Raw genomic sequence first — 9,828 nt, 5'->3', positions numbered from 1 at the left:
CTCAAAATGGGTGGTCGGTGGTATACATTTGGTCGACAACGATGTAACAATCCGCAATAGTGGGTTCATATTGTGATCTTTGGTGGCAATTATAAGCCAGTTTAGTTCGATTATGGTGTAATTAACGTGCAAAGTTGTTCAAACTATGTTGGATGATTGTTGGCATTATAACCTAGTGAGGAAGTTGGGAACAGGGATGTGTTTTTATTAAAGTCCAAATATTATTAGATAAGTTGATTATAATTTCAGATAAATTCAATATTTCTTGTAGAAATTGTATCTAGATAGGGAAAAAAATGTATCTACATTCTTAAAAAGTGTATATAATTGAGGTAAAAAGTGTACCTAAAAAAAGTTTATCTACATTATTAAAAAGTGTGTATAGAATTATTGAAAAAAGTGTACCGAATAAAAAAAAAATGTATCTACATTCTTAAAAAGTGTATATATAGATTACTCGTAAAAAGCGTACCTACGATAGTCAAAAGTGTATCTGAGATTTGATAAAAAAATAGCGTATCTACATAATTAAAAAGTGTATATAGAATTCTGGTAAATAGTGTATCTACGATAGTCAAAAGTGTATCTGAGATATAGTAAAAAAAAAAACGTATCTACATTATCAAAAAATGTATATAGAATTCTGGTAAAAAGTGTACCTACAATAGTCAAAAGTGTATCTGAGATTTGGTAAAAAAAAAAAAAGTGGGCCTTGTATATATATATATATGTATTCTAATGTATATAGTGCGTTCTCACCGTTCTCACCGAGTGATCGTTCTCAGGATCCTAAGTATATATATATATATATATATATATATATATATATATATATATATATATATATATATATATATATATATATATATATATATATATATATATATATATATATAGTGTAAAGTTCTAATGAGTCCACCATATATTTTGAGTCCCTAAGTCCTCACTACATCCCTTGGATATCCCACTAAGGATGGTTGAGATTGAAAGCAAAAAAGTATACTTAACACTAATGAGTTTCCTATACACTAATTAATCCACTTTATCTCTCTAGCTTTAATTATACATTCACTAATGGATTAATTAAACACAAAAAAAAATTTTTGAGCATAATTTTTTTGGTGACCGAAACTTTATACAAATGTTACTACACTTTCACTGTTTTAAAAGTGTAATTTCAACGGAAAAAAGTGTAATTTCAACGGAAAAAATTGCGGTTTGACGGATTTTATTTTGAAATTTCAACGGAAAAAATTTTGAAGTTTATGAAAATTTTGTTAACATTTTTCCTGTTTCGTTTTTTTTTCATTTTTTTTTTCGAGACAAGTTATCGACATTTTAGGATTTTACGAGTGTAATTCTAACAACAAAAAGTGTAATTTTAAGGAATGTTTTAATTTTTTGTAATTTTATCACAACTTATTGTAATTTTAGCATTTTTCAAGTGTTATTTTAACGACAAAAAGTGTTATTTAGTCAAGGAAAGTGTCATTTCAGTCCAATGAGAGTGTTATTTTAGTCCAGGAAAGTATTTTTTTAGTCCAGGCAAATGTAAGTTCAGTCCAATGAGAGTGTAATTTTAGTCCAGAAAAGTGTAATTTGAGTCCAGAAAAGTATAATTTGAGACCACTGAGAATGTAATTTTAGTCCATTGAGAGTGTAACATTAGTCCAATGAGAATATGAGAATATGACCAAGTCCATTGAGAGTGTAACATTACTCCAATAGAAAAAGTGTAATTTTAACAGAAAAAAGTGTAATTCTAACAGAAAAAAGTGTAATTCTAACAACAAAAAGTATAATTCTAACAAAAAGTGTAGTTCTAACAAAAAAAAGTGTAATTCTGACAGAAAAAAGTGTAGTTCTAACAGAAAAAGGTGTAATTCTAACAAAAAGTGTAATTCTAACAGAAAAAAGTGTAATTCTAACAGAAAAAAGTGTAATTCTAATAGAAAAGTGTAATTCTAACAAAAAGTGTAATTTTAATGAAGAAAAGTGTAATTTTAACAAAAAAAAAATGCAATTCTAACAGAAAAAAGTGTAATTCTAACAACAAAAAGTGTAATTTTAGCCGAAAAAAGTGTTATTCTAACAAAAAAAAGTGTAATTCTAACAGAAAAATGTGTAATTTTAACAGAGAAAAATGTAATTTTAATGGAAAAAAGTGTAATTTTAATAGAGAAAACTGTAATTTCAATAAGTGTCACTTTAATAGAGAACAATGTAACTTTAATAAGATAAAGTATAACTTTAATAAATAGGGGAAAATGTAACTTAAATCGAGAAAATTATAACTTTAATTAAGAAAAATGTAATTTTAATAGAGATAAAAAAAACACCAACAATCAGATCTAAAACTTAAAAAAAAAAAAATATTAAAAACTAACACAACCAACACCTACAACCACAATAATTCCCAAATTAAAAAAAAATCTAAAAAAAAAAAAAAGTTCTGAAAAAAAAATTGATAAAATCTTTAGTAGATCTGAAAACATAATAAAAGTGCAAATTTAAAGGGCTAAAAATTCTGAAAACTCCAAAAAAAGATTGAAAATTAGAGGAGAGAACAACAAATACAAAAAAAAGAAAAAAAAAACGATTAAAAGGAGGGTGAAGGAAAGTCAGTTATCGACATTAAATGGAGGGAACAACAACCACCATAATAATGAGAGACAACAACAACAATCACACACCACCTACACCACCTTCATTCACGACAACACGACCTCCCTCCCCTTCTTTCAATTTTTTTTTTCAGATCGAAAAATATGACTTGTGGTGTTGGTGCTATCGACGGAGAAGGAGAGTCAGTTATGGTGGTTGTGGTGGTGGGAGTGGTTGTGGTTGTCGGAATGGCGAGTGCTGGTGGTTTTGTTGTCGGGTGGAATGGGTGAAGAGGGGAGAGGAGGTGTCGGGTGTTGGTGGCGGGGGAGTCAGATCTGGTGGCGTGGTGTGGTGGGGGATGATGGTGTCGTTGGGGTTGTTGTCGAGTGGTGGCAGGCGGGTATGGGGGTGTTGGGTGGAATGAGTGAAGAGGAGGGCAAGATGAAGATGGTGCTAGGTGGGGTTGTTCTCGGGTGGTGGCAGGTGGGTAAGTGGGAGGCCAGGTGGTGGGTGTGGGTGGTGGTGGGTAGTGAGATGGTGAACGTGCGTGGTGTCGGGATGGTGGTGGGTGTGGGTGGTGGTGGGTAGTGGGAGCCGGTTGGGGTGGGTTGGTGAGGGAGATGGAGGGAAAGTTTTTGATTTTTGAATTTTTTTGGTTTTTGATTTTTTTTTGTTTTGGAGAGATGAAAAATTTTTGAGAGATAAAATGAGTGAATTTGTGTGAGAGGAGAGATAAGTGAGTATGAAAATAAATTATATATAGTGAATTAATTTTTAATTAGGTGGATTAGTGAGGGTAGAGTGAGAAAGTGTTAAATTGGCTAATTAATCACATTTTTTCCCTTTTAATCTCATCCATACATCCCTCTCATCTAATGGCCCTAAAGAGGACTTATGGACTCACACTTAGGAGGTGGACTTACTTGATCTTTACACTATATATATATATATATATATATATATATATATATATATATATATATATATATATATATAATATATATATATATATTACACCTTATTCTATATGTACTATATCACATTATTATATTACACCTTATCTATATGTACTGAACATTTACATAGATATATATATACATACATATCTATAACTACTCATATAACATACAAGTCCCACACATGAAAGTTACACCCTTTATTACAGTCCCCTGAAGTCCGTTTAAACTACAGTTCTAATCACCACTTTCAGAGGAAGTGGTTTCTTCCTCGGGTTCCTTCTCTTCTGTTGGTTTCACCTCCTCATCCTCCTTAGAATTGTCTAAAGAAATCACATCATCGGGTATCTCAATAATGTAATTTTCCTCAAATATAATAAGCTCCTTAGCCAAGTCTTCAAAAGTTGAAACCCATACATCATAGGTACCCCGACATAGATATTTGTCGTAGTTTGGGAGTCCGTGTATCAATAGGTCAGCATATTTGTTCTTGAAATGTTCCCAGGGAGATAGAATGGGAAGGGTTTGAGTAAGACAATTTGCTTTAAAAGGTCCAGTCAAATGGTTCTGAGGGAATAAGTAATTATGGTCCCCGAGCGCTCGTCTGAGTCGATCCACGTGTGGTGCTACTCGGTCATGTGGCCCCATGGCTAAGTCCAGTGGCAAAACCATATTCTCTAAAACAATATAACATTAAAATTATTATTAGTATCACGTATAAACAAAACACAATAAATATAGTAATACTGATATAAATAATATTACCCGTAACCTCTACCCCTCTCTCAGTTGATTTTAAATCAGTTTTAACCTTGGCTCTGATACCAATCTGTAACGCCCCACTTTTAAAATAGCCATTATAACTACAAAAAGGGTGTACAAACTGTACCATTACATATTATACAGCGGAAACTTACAAAGTGGTATGAAAAGGAGAATATTTTACAAAGACGTTCCTGCCGTACTTTCTCTAAAGAAAATACAAGGCTAATTTACAAAATGGTACAAGTTTGTCTTATTACATATTTTCCCAAAAAGTAAAAAACTGTGAACATTGTAAAAACTCACCCCTCCTTATTCCCAGCAGAGAAACCTGAAAAAAATATAAACATAACGGGATCAGCCAACCACGGGCTGAGTATGACTCTAGTTAGCTCCACCGGCCTTATGTCATTTCCTTTATTAGATAAAAAAAATTTCATCACCGTATCATCCTATACGATACTTACCACAATCCAATATTTACCATACATCTCTCTGGTAGCCAAAACATTTTACCTTTATCATTCTAATAACAATATATAAAAAAACACATTATATTAATATCGGTATACCATTACTAAAAAGAGAACATTACAGAGTAAAAACTCCCACCGAGTCTAAGACCCACCTCAATGTACACAGGATAATAATAATTTTCCATGGGCTAACGCCCCTCAGTTTATATATAGAGCCAACGCCCCTAGAGCCAACACCCCTCAGTTTATATGTGGAACCGACGCTCCTGTAGCTACCGCCACTAGGGCCAACGCCCCTTATGTATACACAGGTTATATGATAATGTCATATCAATCTAATAATCGTATCTCAAATGCTATAATTTGCCAATAGAACATTATAAAAACAGTACTTTTATCACAACCATATTTTCATAAGACGGTAACTAATATAACATGTGAGCAGTATAACATTCATAAGATAAAATTAACAATAAAACTAATATAACGGATTATTTCTAATCTCTTATTTCAAATGTAAACAATTAATTATATCGACGAAGGGTCCCAAAATCATACCTTATTAGGTATATAAGATAACCCGATGAAAAACAACACCCCTGTTTTCCTCCCTTTTTCTCTCGTTTTGCGTAGAAGTTGTGATTTTTTTTTTGTTTTTTTTTAAAAAAAAAAACATAGATGGTGGAATCTCCAATAAGGTGACACGCACCCAAAGCATGAGGTGAGTCACAACCTCACGTGTAAATTTTTAATTTTTTTTCTTTTTTAAAAAAAAAACACATACGAAGAATATTACGGGTTACGATAAATACTAGTCTGAGCTCATATATACCTAGTAAACTTCTTAAAATGGAGCCGTTTTTAATTATACATAAATATATAGGTACTAGTATAGTCTATAAAATCTATAATAGTTTCACTCTTTATATAATTATAATATAACCTATAGTTATTATATTCGGGTTATTACAGAAGTACAACAACTCAACCACTCCAACAAAGTCATTAGCATCGTAGTAATGCTTCACTTGGTGACCATTCACCTTAAAATTTTCTCCCGCGGAGTTCTCTAGCTCAACTGACCCGAATTTGGAAACAGATGTTACCGTATAAGGGCACTCCACCTGGACTTCAGCTTACCAGGAAATAGACAGAGACGGGCATTGAATAGTAGCACCTTCTCCTCAACTTGGAACTCGCGCGATATGATCCTCTTGTCATGCCATCTCTTGGTCTTCTCCTTATATATGCGGGCACTGTCAAAGGCATTCAGCCTAAATTCCTCCAGTTCATCTAACTGCAATAAACGTTTCTCACCACACAGTTTAGAATCAAAATTGAGCTCAAAAATTGCCCACCATGCCTTATGTTCTAGCTCTACAGGCAAATGACAAGACTTACCATAAACTAAACGATACGCGACGATGCACCAATTGGTGTCTTAATGCAGTTCTATACGCCCATAAGGTATCATCTAATTTCATACTCCAGTCTTTTCGTTATTTTCAAACAACTTTACCTAAGATTTCTTTAAGTTCCCAATTGAAAACTTCTACCTGACCACTAGTTTAAGGGTGGTACCCCAAACCTATACGGTGTTCTACACCATATTTGGACAGAAGAGAAGTAAGTTGTTTTTCTTTAAAATGCATACCTCCATCGCTGATGACAACTCGAGGGACACTAAAACGAGGGAAGATTGCCTTTTTGAAGAGCTGGATGACAGTCTTTGCATTACAGTGGACCGAAGCAATGACCTCTACCCATTTGGACACGTAGTCAACAGCTACCAGAATATACCTGTTGCCTTTGCTAGACGGGAATGGTCCATGGTAGTCGATGCCCCAGACATCGAAAACTCCAACCTGTAAAATGCCAACCTGAGGCATCTCGTGTCTCCTTGAAATATTTCCCGTCCGCTGACACGCATCACAAGCTACAACAAAATCCTTAGCATCTTTAAACATGGATGGCCAATAAAAACCAGACTGAAGTACCTTGGCCACGGACCTAGAGGGACCGTGGTGACCACCATAGGAGGAAGAATGACATGTTTCTAGGATATCTTTAGTCTCCCACTGCGGTATGCACCGTCTGTAAAGATCATCGGCACATTCCTTAAACAGATAAGGATCGCCCTAGAAGTACTGCTTCACGTCATGAAGGAACCGCTTCCTCTGCTGATATGACAAGTCAGGAGGTAATAGATCACCTACAATAAAATTAGCATAATCAGCATACCAAGGAGTTTCAGCATTAGAAATAGCCAACAAAATATCATCAGGAAAAGAGTCATCAATAGGTAGAGAATCTCCCCCTTCTTGCAATGGTAGGCGTGATAAATGATCAGCTACTACATTCTCAGCGACTTTCTTGTCTTTAATCTCCAAATCAAACTCCTGTAGAAGGAGTATCCATCGCAATAGTCTTGGCTTGGCTTCTTTCTTAGCAAATAGGTATCTTAGCGCGGCATGGTCAGAAAATACAGTAACTTTCAAACCTAATAAGTAAGACCTGAATTTCTCTAATGCATATACCACAACTAACAACTCCTTCTCTGTTGTTGCATATTTCACCTGAGCCTCATCCAGAGTTCGGCTCGCATAATAAATAGCACTTAAAGCTTTGTCTTTCCGCTGGCCTAGCACCGCGCCAATGGCATAGTTACTAGCATCGCACATAATCTCAAAGGGCAGCTCCCAGTCTGGAGGCTAAATGATCGGTGCTGAAATCAACGTCTACTTCAACCTGTTAAAAGCAGAAAGACATTCATCAGTAAAATTAAACAGAGCATCCTTAAGTAGTAATTGTGTAAGTGGTTTAGCAATTTTGGAAAAGTCCTTTATGAACCGGCGGTAAAAGCCAGCATGACCAAGGAAACTCCTAACTCCCTTAACATTAACGGGAGGAGGTAATTGCTCAATCAGTTGCACTTTTGCTTTATCAACCTGAATACCCTTATCAGACACTAAGTGTCCAAGAACGATGCCCTTATTGACCATAAAATGGCATTTCTCCCAATTCAGCACTAAATTAACTTCAATACATCACTGCAAAACTTTCTGAAGGTTAGACAGACAATCATCAAAATCATTACCATATACGCTGAAATCGTCCATAAATACCTCCATAATAGACTCTATATACTCAGAAAAATATCCCCATCATACACCTCTGAAAGGTAGCTGGGGCATTACACAATCCAAATGGCATTCTATGATAAGCAAAAACACCATGTGAGCAAGTAAAAGTAGTCTTTTCCCGATTGTCAGGATGGATTGGGATCTGAAAGAAACCTGAATATCCATATAAATAACAGAAAAATTTATGTGAGGCTAATCTTTCTACCATATGATCAATAAAAGGAAGGGGGAAGTGATCTTTCTTAGTGGCGGCATTTAATTGTCTGTAGTCAATGCACATCCGCCAACCTGTTACTACTCTAGTTGATATTAATTCATTTTTCTCATTTCTCACCACCGTAGTCCCTCCTTTCTTAGGGACTACCTAAACTGGACCTACCCACTTGGAGTTGCCAACGGTGTAAATAATACTTGCATCAAGTATTTTCATGACCTCTGTCATAACAACATCCTGCATCTTCGGATTCAACTTACGCTGACCCTGCTGGCAAGGTTTACGTCCTTCCTCTAGCTCAATTCTGTGCATACAAATGTTAGGACTGATGCCCTTAAGGCATCTAAACTATATCCTAGAGCCTTCCTGTTTTTCTTAAGAACTACCAACAAAGCAGAAAGTTGGTTATCATCAAGTTGAACATTAACAATAACAGGATATTGCTCACAATCATCTAAGAACACATATTTAAGATGAAAAGGAAGAGGTTTACGCTCTGGTATCTTTACCTCAGCAGCATAGGAGGTGTCCATAATGGCGTTTACCGTCTCACCTTTCTCAATAATGAACTCCTTACCTTTTAGAGCAGCTTTCATCGTCCTGTAGTCAACCTGTTCATCCTCTGCAAAATCATCAAGAGCTATCAAAGCTTATAACAGGTCCCCTAGAAGGGATCCCGTCTAATAATCAAACATAGATTCATCTACAATGTCTACAGCATAAAATGTATCCTCTATCATAGGCTTAGCTAGCGTGCTAGCCAAATTAAAAGTAACCCTATCATCCCCAACCTCGAGAGTCAAACGTCCCTGTTTGACATCAATAATAGCTCCTGCAGTATGCAAAAATGGCCTACCCAAGATTATAGGAATCTGAGTATCTTCAGCCATATCTAATACAATGAAATCAACAGGTATAAAGAATTTACCTATCTTAACAGGGACATCCTCTAATACACCTAGAGGTCGCTTAACTGTTCGGTCAGCCATTTGTAGGCTGACATTGGTAACTTTAAGATGCCCCATATTCAATTTCTCACAAACCGAATAGGGCATGACACTGACACTGGCACCCAAGTCACATAAAATTTTATCTATTACATGAGTGCCTATTGTACAGGGAATTGAAAAACTACCAGGATCCTTCATAAATTTAGCATAAAAGGGTACTTGCGTAATTAGCTCGGTAAAAGGTATAGTTACCTGAAGATTTTTGACGACCTCCAAGAATTTACCGAATTGCTGCTCGACTTTTGTGTTATTTAGGTGCCCTAGAAAAGGAACCTTGATAACGATTGGCGGGTCAGCAACTTTACTCTTCCCTTTATCAGAAATAGGCGCCTTATCAGAAGTAGAAGAAGTCTCATCGGTAACCAGTGACGGATCAGCAACCCCCTCTGGCGAAAAAGTCGATTGACCAACTGAACCAGTCGATCGACTAACAGGAACAGTGGCTCGACCACTTTGCCCACTCGATCGACTTTTTTCAGCTTTGTCAATGTTCTGTTATGCGGTTTTAGTCGATCGACCATAAATTTCAGTCGATTCGACTGTTTTCAACTTTGTCAATGTTCTGTTCTGCGGTTTTAGTCGATCGACCATCAATTTCAGTCGATCGACTTTTTTCAGACGTTACAGCAGCTTCGTCAGCTCCTTTTCCTTTCGCATCCACAT

Source organism: Silene latifolia, chromosome 11 (assembly GCF_048544455.1).
Source record: "Silene latifolia isolate original U9 population chromosome 11, ASM4854445v1, whole genome shotgun sequence".
NCBI lineage: Eukaryota > Viridiplantae > Streptophyta > Magnoliopsida > Caryophyllales > Caryophyllaceae > Silene > Silene latifolia.
The sequence above is the reverse complement of the archived record's forward strand: the minus strand, read 5'-3'. Positions refer to the sequence as shown.